This window comes from Mobula birostris, chromosome 13 (assembly GCF_030028105.1).
Source record: "Mobula birostris isolate sMobBir1 chromosome 13, sMobBir1.hap1, whole genome shotgun sequence".
NCBI classification, from domain to species: domain Eukaryota; kingdom Metazoa; phylum Chordata; class Chondrichthyes; order Myliobatiformes; family Myliobatidae; genus Mobula; species Mobula birostris.
In genome coordinates this window covers 17,573,998-17,585,526 of record NC_092382.1, presented here as the reverse complement: position 1 = coordinate 17,585,526, position 11,529 = coordinate 17,573,998, and the positions used below count along the sequence as shown (strand labels likewise).

The 11,529-nt window shown below is 45.6% G+C and overlaps 1 protein-coding gene across 1 annotated transcript in view; it reads right to left on the bottom strand.

The window, feature by feature from the left end:
* The window catches only part of LOC140208469 (uncharacterized), a 97,101-nt gene that overhangs the window by 41,356 nt on the left and 44,216 nt on the right, over positions 1-11,529 (bottom strand). The window lies entirely within an intron of this gene.

Below are 11,529 nucleotides of genomic sequence, written 5' to 3'. Positions count from 1 at the left end.
CTAGTACTGTGCCCGCTTCCAGCTCTGCTACCCTCCCTGATGAGCTCAATTACTTCTACGCTCGCTTTGACCGAGGGAACAAGGAGGTCACCCTCAAAGCAGATCCCCCACCTGGTGAACTGTCTCTCTCACTTTCCACCTCCGATGTTTGTGGACCCTGAGCAGGGTGAATGTACGGAAGGCAGCTGGTCCGGATGGAATACCTGGCCGTGTGGTGAGAGTCTGTGCAGGGCAGTTGACCGGGGTCTTCACGGACATTTTTAATCTGTCCCTGGCCCGGGGTGTTGTCCCCACAAGCTTCAAGATCGCCACCATCGTGCCAGTGCCGAAGCATTCCACTGCCACGAGCCTGAATGATTTCCGGCCAGTTGCACTCACCCCCATCATTGCAAAGTGCTTTGAGAGACTGGTTCTATCACATCTGAAATCCTGTCTGCCCACTACCCTGGACCCCCATCAATCTGCCTATCACACCAACAGGTCAACAGAGGATGCCATCTCCACGGCACTTCACTCTGCCCTGACCCACCTGGACAGCCCCAACTCTTACGTCAGAATGCTGTTCATTGACTTTAGTTCGGCATTCAATTCTGTAAGCCCCTTCAAGCTGATCACCAAACTTCGCCAGCTTGGTATCAGCTCATCCCTCTGCAATTGGACCTTGGACTTTCTGACTAACAGACCCCAATCAGTTAAGTTAGACAACCTCTCCTCCTCCACTCTCACCCTGAACACCGGCGTGCCTCAAGGCTGTGTGCTGAGCCCTCTTCTGTACTCCCTTTTCACCTATGACTGCATTCCTGTACATGGTTCTAACTCCATAATCAAGTTCGCAGATGACACCATGGTGGTTGGCCAGATCAGAGGGGATGACGAGACAGCCTACAGGGACGAGGTCCAGCACCTGGCTGTGTAGTGTGCCGACAACAATCTGGCCCTTAACACCCAGAAGACCAAGGAGATCATTGTGGACTTCAGGCATGCCAGGAGCCACACTCACGTCCCCATCTACATCAACAAAACTGTAGTGGAGCCTGTATCAAGCTTCAAATTCCTTGGTGTCCACTTTTCCGAGGATCTCATCTGGTCCCTGAACTCCTCCATCCTGATCAAGAAGGCACAACAGCGCCTTTACTTCCTGCGGAACAACAAGAAAGCTCACCTCTGTCCCAGGATATGACAGACTTTTACTGCTGTACCATTGAGAGCATACTCACCAACTGCATCTCAGTGTGGTATGGCAATTGTCCTGTATCAGAGCGCAAAGCACTCCAGTGTGTGGTGAAAACTGCCCAGCGGATTATCGGCAGCCAATTGTCCACCATTGAGAACATCTACCATAAACGCTGCCTGGGTAGGGCGAAAAGAATTATCAAGGATACATCTCACCCTAACCATGGACTTTTTAACTCCCCTCCCATCAAGGAGGTGCTAAAGGAGCCTCCGCTCCCACACCAACAGGCACAGGAAGAGCTTCTTCCCTGAGGCTGTGACACTGCTGAACCTCTAGTCACAGCGCTAAGCAGTATTGCATCCATATTGTACTGTCTCAGTACTTTTATATTTGTGGGCTGTAGCACTTTTTTATTCAGTTATTTTGTAAATAACACGATTCTTTGCATTTCTGGTCAGATGCTAACCACATTTCATTGGCTTTGTATCTGTACTTGGCACAATGACAATAAAGTTGAATCCAATCTAATCTAAAAAAAACAAAGGAGCTGATTGTGAACGACAGGAGGAATGGAGACAGGCTAATCCCGATTGACATCGATGGATCTGGGGTTGAGACAGTGAACTGCTTTAAGATCCTTGGCATAAACATCAGCGAGGACCTGACATGGTCTGTACATACCGGCTGTGTTGTGAAAAAAGCACAACAGTACCTTGCTCACCTCAGACGGCTGAAGAAGCTTGGGATTGAGTCCCAAATCCTAAGAACTTTCTACTGGAACACAACTGAGAGCATCCTGACTGGCTGCATCACTGCCTGGATGATCTGGAATTGATCCATTTCAAGTTCCAACTCCATAAAGTGCAGGGTTACAAGCTGCAGCTGGACGCACATCTTGTAGGTGAGGGCATAAGGGACAGTGGAAGTTCCGCCACCAATGTCCCCTCTAATTTGTAATGACCGGTCTGCACATAGAGCTTTAAGTTCCTCGGGGTAAATATCACAAATGACCTGACCTGGTCCAACCAGGCAGAGTTCACTGCCAAGAAGGCCCACCAGCACCTTTACTTCCTGAGAAAACTAAAGAAATTTGGCCTGTCCTCTAAAACCCTCACTAATTTTTATAGATGCACTGTAGAAAGCATTCTTCTCGGGTGCATCACAACCTGGTATGGAAGTTGTCCTGTCCAAGACTGAAAGAAGCTGCAGAAGATCGTGAACACGGCGCAGCTCATCACACAAACCAATCTTCTGTCCGTGGACTCAGTTTACACCGTACGGTGTCAGAGCAGTGCTGCCAGGATAATCAAGGACGCAACCCACCCAGCCAACAGACTTTTCATCCCTCTTCCCTCCAGGAGAAGGCTCAGGAGCTTGAAGACTCGTACGGCCAGATTTGGGAACAGCTTCTTTCCAACTGTGATAAGACTGCTGAATGGATCCTGACCCGGATCTGGGCCGTACTCTCCAAATATCCAGACCTGCCGCTCGGTTTTTTTGCACTACCTTACTTCCCATTCTTCTATCTTCTATTTATGATTTATAATTTAAATTTTTAATATTTACTAATTTTAACTAATTTTAATATTTATAATATTTAATATTTGTAATCCAGGGAGTATGAAGCGGAGAATCAAATTTCGCTGTGATGATTATACATTCTACTACCAATTGTTTGGCGACAATAAAGTACAAAGTAAAGTAAATCTTGTACTGTTCATTCTTTTAACCAGTGACAACATGTGCACAGTGAATTTTATATAGAGAGGTATTCATTTTAACTGCTAGCAAATCACTGTCAGTAAGAACTTTGATCTCCTCTGGGTTTGATGGAGTTCATCTGCACTCTCACACAACCCATGTAGCAGGCCTGTAACGGGTAATGAAGGATTTTCTCGCCAGAGCTTTTGCACATTGTCCATATCTGATTTGCTTGCTAAATGACGCTTTAAAAAGTCAGATTTCAAACTATCACTCCACTTCTTCCCACTTTCAAATTCTCCAGCAACTTTTGCATCACCACAATACACACAGGTAACACCAGTTTCTGTATTGTAGACAAATATTTCCCCTGAACCCTCCCCCAGGTGACTGACGGTGGTGAACTCAGTGATGGCAATGCCAATGAATATGGAGGGAAGGGCAGTAGTCTGTCTCATTGGAGTCTGGCACATTTGTGATGTGAAAGCTACTTGTTGCCCAGGGCAAAGGTGTTTGATATCATTATGTACCCAGAGAGAGTGGGACAAAACATGTTCTCACGGGTAGAAAGTCCAGAACAAGAGGGGGTGGAACAAGCAACAGACACAAAATGCTGGAGGAACTCAGCAGGCCAGGCAGCATCTATGGAAAAGAGTACTAATGCTGAGTTCCTCCAGCAATTTGTGTGTGTTGCTCGGATTTCCAGCATCTGCAGATTTTCTCTGGTTTGTGACTGGAGGCAGAACAAAGGTGATTTTCACAACAGCTGATGTAAAAGATTTTGTTCCCTTTCTCCGAGTTCCCGATCCTTGCATTTAGACAGCTGGAGCTCAGCTCTGTCTGAGAGACCCATCGGTTCCCATTCCCTCATCAGCCGGAAGCTCCCCGGGGCCCGTGTACGGATGGTGGGGCTGAGAGAGAGGGAAGAGAGCAGGACTGTCCCGGGATTGCGGGTCACGGAGTCCGGAGTCACAGCAACTACCCGAAGTCGGTGTTGGAAACGCCGCCCGGTGAGACCCCCAACCCGGAGATCCCTTCTCACCTCAACCGATCATCCGGGGCCTTTTGTGCCCCGCGCGCTGGTGAGCTCGAGCTTGGTCGGTTTAACGGCTGGGCTACTGATCACGTGACCAGACCCTCCCCCACCGCTGTCAACAGGGGAGTCACGCGCGGCGCTATTCCCATTGGTACGAAGCGATGTCAATCACTGCTTCCAACCAATAGCGGAGGCGGACCAGCCGAGAGGGCGTTACCCCCGCTGACACCGTCTCCCGAACTTCCCGTCACGGCGGGACAACCGTCAAAGTAAATGTCCGCTTTCTGATTTATTTCCATTTCCCTCCGAGGGAAGTTGGGGCGTTTGTGAAGCGTCTCCTGCGGCCGGAGTCTGATGTGTCGCTGAGAGGTAGGAGGAGACCGCTCGGCCCGTCGGTTTGATGCCGGTTCCCCGGGGAGGGAGAGGATGAAGACGGTGAGAGAGGGGGCGGACAGGATGTTTGTCCCGGTGGGGACAGGAGGGGCTCATCTGTGGAAATGTCTGAGCCCACGGTGGTGGCGATTCACCACATTGGGGGGCAAACACCGGCAGACTGTTGCCCTGCAAGCGGGGCCAATGGTCCGGGCAAAGTGACAATTATTTGTGTTTTGTTGAGACTGTACCGGGAATATGGTGTAAAATCCCGCTCCCCACACTAACACGGGTCACACAGACCAAAGAACAAACTGCCGGAGGAACTCAGTGGGTCGGGCAGCATCTGTGGAGGGAAATGGACCGTCAACATTTCGGGCCGAGACCCTCCCTCTGGACTGAGAGTGGACGGGAAATAGTCCGAGAAAAGAGGTGAGGGGTGGGGATGGGGCAAGAGCTGGGGAGTGAGAGGTGGATCCAGGTGAGGGGGAGGTGGGAAGGTGGAAATAGTGACGGGGGTGGGAGGTGAGTGGTTGGGGCAACACGGGGCTGCAGAAGATGGAAATTAATTCCATAGAGGATTAACAAAGAGGTTAGAGAGTATTTGTTATAGAGAGTGCAATGAAGATTCACCAGACTGATCCCTGGAATGGTGGGGTCATCATATGAAGAAAGATCAAATGTGATAACCCTTTCATTTAGAGAATCGAGGACTGAGAGGTGAACACATTGAAATGCACAACATCATTACCGGCTGAACCAGGGATCCCAGTCTCTGAAAAAGGGGGTGGACTGTCCGGGACTGAGATGAGGGGAAACATCTCCACTCCGAGGGTGGTGAATGTCTGTAAATCCCCACCACAGAGGCCGGTGAAGACTCAGTGATCGTTCTCACATAAAACAGAGGCCGGCAGATGTGTGGAGACCGGTGGGATCGAGGAAATGAGGATTGGGCAGAAACATGTGGCTGAGATGGGAGAGCAGCCATCATCTTGTTGATGGTTAGAGGGGCTGAATGGCCACCTCCTTCTGTTTCTCACTTGATGTTTCAGTGTTCCTGTCCAGTGAGGCTGGAGGAATGTGAATAGAAATTAGTGTTTATAAACATGGACAGATTTAAATGAAACCTGCACATTTCCGGTTTGGGTCTGAATTGTGTGTTGGACCAGGATGGGAATCGAGCCTGTGACTCTGTGACCTTGGGGTGGAGGGAAAGGGACAGGGAAGATATGGAGGGAAGAAGTAAAAATGTATCTGGTGTAAATATGGAATAATGTGGGAAATTCGGCGGATGGGTCGGGCAGCGTGTGAGGGGCGAAGAGCAGAGTCACCGGATCAGATGGGAGACCCTCCACCCGTCACCTGATCCTGTTTCCTGTTCACGTTTTTCCACAAATCTGCAGCATCTGCCAGTCACTGCTGGAGTGTACGTGTAGCTTCATCTTTCGCCCGTTCAGACAAGGCAGTGAGATCCGAATCTATCACGTCCTCTCGTTGTGGGTGGACAATGATTTATTCTGCAATATTTTCAGCATGTTTCCATATAACCACATAACAATTACAGCACAGAAACAGGCCATCTTGGCCCTTCTAGTCCGTGCCAAATGCTTTCTCTCACCTCGTCCTCGGCCTCAAACCATAACCACTGGGCTGAGGCCTGGGATTAGGCCTCATTCCACTGTTTTTACCTGCTGAAGAGCAGCCAATGTTTCTGGCTATATGACCCATTTATGTGAGAACTTAGCCTTTTGTATTTATCTGAGCTTTTCATAAGTTTAGTTATACTTTAGTACAGTTTAGTTCAGCTTCACTCCAGAATTTCCAAAGCAACAACCCATTGAGTCAAATAGTTCCACACAATTAAAATAGTTTACAGTATTACATTTTTAAATTTTTTGTTTTGTACTACTTATATAATTTAACTATTTAATATGTATATTCTTATTTTAAATCAATTTTTAAAATCTATTGTTACGAATTAGGTTCTATTGCTGCCGCAGAGACAACAAATTACATGACATCTGCCAGTGCTATTAAACCTGATTCTGATAATTGGTCTGGGAGACCCACCACCGGTCACCTGATCCCAGTTACTGCAGATCGTAATGTGAGATTGAAGCCTTTTCTATTTATTTGTGTTCCTCAGTTGTGTTAAGTTTCCCTCTGTGCTTCCAAAGCAGAAGCTCAGTCTGTCTAATATTTCCACAAAACTAAAATGTGGAATTTGTTTATTCTTATCACGTATTGAGCTACAGTGAAAATCTTGCCTGACCTACCATCCACACAGATCGATACATTACAACAGTACATTGAGCTGATATACGACAAAACAATAACTGTAACAAAGCATTGTGGCTGCAGAGAAAGTGCAGTGCAGATAGACATATGGTGCAGGGTCACGTCGAGTTACATTGTGAGGTCGAGTCTATTTTATTGGACCGGAGACCATTAATTTGGCTTACAATTGCAAACAGGAAGCCGTCCATGAGCCTGGTGGTACGCGTTTTAAGGCTTTTGTATCTCTTCCGCGATGGGGGATTGGGTTTGCGGCATCTTTGAGTACATGGCCTGCTTTTCCAATGCAGGAGAAGTGTAGGAAGAGTCCATAGAGGGGAGGCTTGTTTCTATGATGTTCCCAGATGAGACCAAAGTTCTCTGCAGTTCCTTGCAGTCATGGGCAGAGCTTTAGACAAGAAGCTCAGAGACCTCGGCCTTCTCCCTGCCTTGTGCAGCTGGATCCTGGACTTCCTGTCAGATCACCGGCAGGTGGTAAGAGTGGGCTCCCTCACCTCTGTCTCTCTTACCCTCAGCACACATGCCCCACACGGTTGTCTCCTTGGCCCCCTCCTTTACTCTCTGTGCACCCATGACTTGTGTCACCACCCACAGCTCCAATCTGTTAATTAAATTTGCTGACGACACTACATTGATTGGCCTAATCCCAAATAATAACTTTCAATCGATCAAATGCTTCCTGACAAGGCTCGGTCCAAACAAACTTTTCACCCTTCTTCAGGAGATTAGTCAGAGGAAGAGCGATATCAGCAAAGTTCTTCCAGAACTTACGATAATATCCAACCATTCCCAGAAAACTTCCAAGAGCCTTCTTACCAGTCTGTCACAAAAACTGTGGGTCAACTGTCTAAGAAAAATAACAAGATGGCTTGAGTTGCAAAAATGGTTTCAGGTGCTTTTATTTACAAAAATAGTGGAAAATCAAAACTTGGATGTCCACATCAAAACAAGAATTTTTTTTAAAAATGCAATATATATATATATATATATATATATATATATATATATATACACAGCTTGCAGTTGTCACCTGTCTGGTTAACAGCCACCCTCAAATTAAACAAAAAAAGAACCCAAAGCGCTAAGCTGATCCCCCTAGACAAACCAAAAGCTAATTAACTCAATTATCTTCCATTTCAGGCAATCTGAAACTCTACCACCAGTTCTCACAATAAACACATATACTTCATCATAGGATTCACCATTTCCCGGTTAAATAACTTAAATAAACCCCATGAGTAATTAGGTAACATAACCCTTGTCCCAGGTGAAGATGGTATCCTCCACCATCAGCACACCTGTGCAGGTTGCTGCTGCCTCTATATAAGACAGCTCTATGCAGCAGCTCTGTTTCAGACCCAGTGACTGTGGAGGAGAGAGACGTCAGATTACCATGACACTTCGGCAAAACACTTACTGGAAAGATGAATATGAATAAATTGACCTGAGATAATAAAACTGTGACATAGTGTGTTTCTTTTTTCCATGCCTGTTACTGCTGGGGATGAGTGTAAAATTGTGACTGTTGATTTATTGTGACGCGTGCACTCACCACAATAACAGAGGGAAATAACGTGTGTGGATGACGCTTTGAGTGTTTTACCGAGTGTGCCATGAAACATCTGTAATCAGTGACCGGCCTTCGTCACACAGTCGCAATAGGAACTTCAGAAATTGCCTGGATTTTGCCTGCACAGGAGCCAACTTGCCTTGACCTACAACACAGCCAAGACAGATCACAGTGGCGTGGCCAAGTTCACTCTTAGCTCAGTCAGCTGTAAGGTTGGCCCTGGAGAGCCTGTCAAACAGCTCTTCCACTACAGACATATGCTCTTCCCAAGTGTCACTCCCTGTGACTAAGTCATCAATATAGGCATCTGTGTGTCCTAACCCTCAAATTACAGGATCAATCATTCTCTGGAATGTTCCTGGAGCATATTTCATTCCAAATGGTGAAACATTGTATTCATACAACCCAGAAGGTGTCACAAATGCAGAAATTTCTCTACCTCAGTCCGTCAATGGAACACACCAATACCCTTTCAACAGATCAATCTTTGTAAGAAATTACCTTTTCCAACCTTATTGATGCAATCATCCACCCTAGGGATAGGATAGGCATCTGTTTTTGTTACTGCATTTACCTTCCTATAATCAGTGCAAAATCTAACACTACCATCAGGTTTGAGCACAATAACGCAGGGTGAGCTCCAATCTGATGTTGAAGGCCTAATAATACCATTTTCAGCATATATTCAATTTCTTGCTCAGCCAATTTCCATTTCTCTACGTTCATGCGATATGGGTGTTGTTTAATCGGTTTGGCTTGACCAATATCTACGTCATGTACTGCGACCCTGGTTTGCCTGGGAACATCGGGAAATAAATCTTTAAACTTCAGCTGTTGTTGTTGCTTTGGCTGCAGATGAGCCAACTTGTTGTCAATGTTTTTGAGAACAACCGAGTTCATTAGCCTAACTGGGACCATGTTTGGCTTGTGAAAAGTCTCAGACGAGTCAATTGTTTCATTCTCAGGGTTGTCAGATTGATATGTTTGACAACACTCACCGATGGTGCCTGCTTGTCAGAATAAGGCTTTGTCATATTGATGTGTACCACCTGTGTTAGTTTACGTCGGTGGTGTGTTTTAATAACATAATTCACATCATTAATTTGAGAGACTATTTCATACAGTCCATTGAATTTCACCTGAAGTGGATTCGTCAACATTGGAGATAAGGCAACACATTATCCCCCACCTAGTATTTTCTTTTGTTTTGGTCTGCTTATCAAACCAACACTTCATTTTGTTTTGAGAAATCTTTATGTTTTGTCTCGCTAGACGACAGGCTTGGTGTAGTTTATTTTTGAACTTCAAAACATAGTCTAACAAGTTAACATGTACATCCCCATCAATCCACTGTTCCTTTAACAAGGTCAAAGATCCCCTCACTCTATGACCAAATACAAGTTCAAATGGACTAAAGCCCAGTGATTCCTGTACCGACTCTCTTAAGCCTCATTTATACTTGTGCGTCAAGTGTACGCCATAGGCATCATGTACCCTACGCCGTACCCACGCTGTAGGGTGACGTGCATCTCCTCTAAAAAGTAACTCACACGTCGCGGCGATGCAGACCGCAACAACTGTGATTGGAGACAATGAGCCAAATCGTTAAAATTTCTGTCCTATGAAATTTAGGAACTACAACTTGGTGAACAACTGCCCATTCCTCACTCGCAGGTATAGCAGGTGGCCTCCACTTCCCCATTAACACTCCATCCTTGAGATAATACCCTACTGACATTTTCTTAATCTCATCATCTGAGAGAGATGTTTCTTATGAAGCTTCAATCTCAGGGTCTCGGTTCTGTTCTGCTATAAACTCCTTCCTATACAGGGATAAATCTTTCTCATCAGACTTACTACCTGAATCCTGTTGGAACAATGAAGGCAAAAAAGTCCCTGACAAGTCATCATAACCTGAATCCCAACTTTGGCTATCTTGGGTATCAGAATCGTGCTGCACAGAACCGTCTGCATCGGGAGAATTTTTAGCTGTACTTCGAGTTACTGCACAGGAAGGATAAATGTTAAAATCCATCTGTGGGTCGTCAGTGGTTGGTTTAGTTGTCAACTGCACTGCAGGAACAACTTTACCATCTGCCAGGTCATTCCCTAACAGCAAAGTAACATCTTCCACAGGTAAACTGGAGCATAATCCGATCCTAACAGGTCCTGAAACAAACCCTGACTGTAAAGTTACCTTGTACAATGGCACAGATACAATGCTGCCCCCAATGCCTTTAATAAGATTTACCTCACCTATCTCAGTCTCATCACCAAACTTTAGAACGCTGTCTAATATAAGTGACTGAGAAGCCCCAGTATCTCGAAGAATTTTCACTGATACCGGGGTTGACCCTTCCATTACTAATACAAACCCATTTGACATAAAATGATCGAATCCCTTAACTCGGTCAGACCTCTCAGTCCTTAACTGAGCCGCAACAGAATGTTCAGAACCCTGTGGGTTTATAGGTGCTTCAACATACAGATCAGAGGTATTTGGGACTGCCTCCTTTTCCTTTTTCTTCTTCAGGACACAACAATTAGCCATCATATGACCAGCTTTCTTACAATAGTAACAAGAGAGACCAGAATATTTCTCCTTCAACTGCTTCCCTTCATCCTTACTCTTGTCACTAGTCCCAGTTTTAATTTCTGGTTTACCCTGGTTATCCCTGCTACTCTTCTGGAAACTCTTACTCGGGGTAAACATAACCTTGTGGGTTAAAGCAAACTCATCTGCTAATCTAGCAGACTCCTGCAAAGCAGCAGCATCCTTTTCATCTAAGTACATCTTTATGTCATCAGGGATGCACATTTTGAATTCTTCAATTAAAACCAACTCTTTCAAGCTGTTAAAATCATCATTTACATTTTTATATGTGCACCAGTGGTCAAAACACACAAACTTCTCATAAGCAAATTCCATATAAGTCTGGTTCACAGCTTTCCTCAAATTTCTAAACTTTTGCCTGTATGCTTCTGGTACCAACTCGTAAGCCTTGGGCACAGCCTGTTTCACTATGTCATAATCAACTGCTTCAACAACTGTCAAAGCAGAATAGGCTTGCTGAGCCTTCCCCTTAATTACACTTTGTGGCCAACCCTCTTTTGGGCACTTTAAACTCTGAGCAACCTTATCAAAATGCTGAAAGTATTTATCAACCTCTGCATCATCAAATGGAGGTACCAATTTAACTTCCTGACTGCTCTCAAACTTATCACCAGAGTCTAACGTTATAACCCTTTGCTGCAATCTCTCTATCTTTTCCAGCTCGAACAGCCACTGTCTTTCTGCTTCCTCCCTGTTTTTCTGCCTCTTCTCTCTGTTTTCCTGCCTCTCTAGCCTCAACCTGCCTCTGCCTTTCCACAGCCTCCATC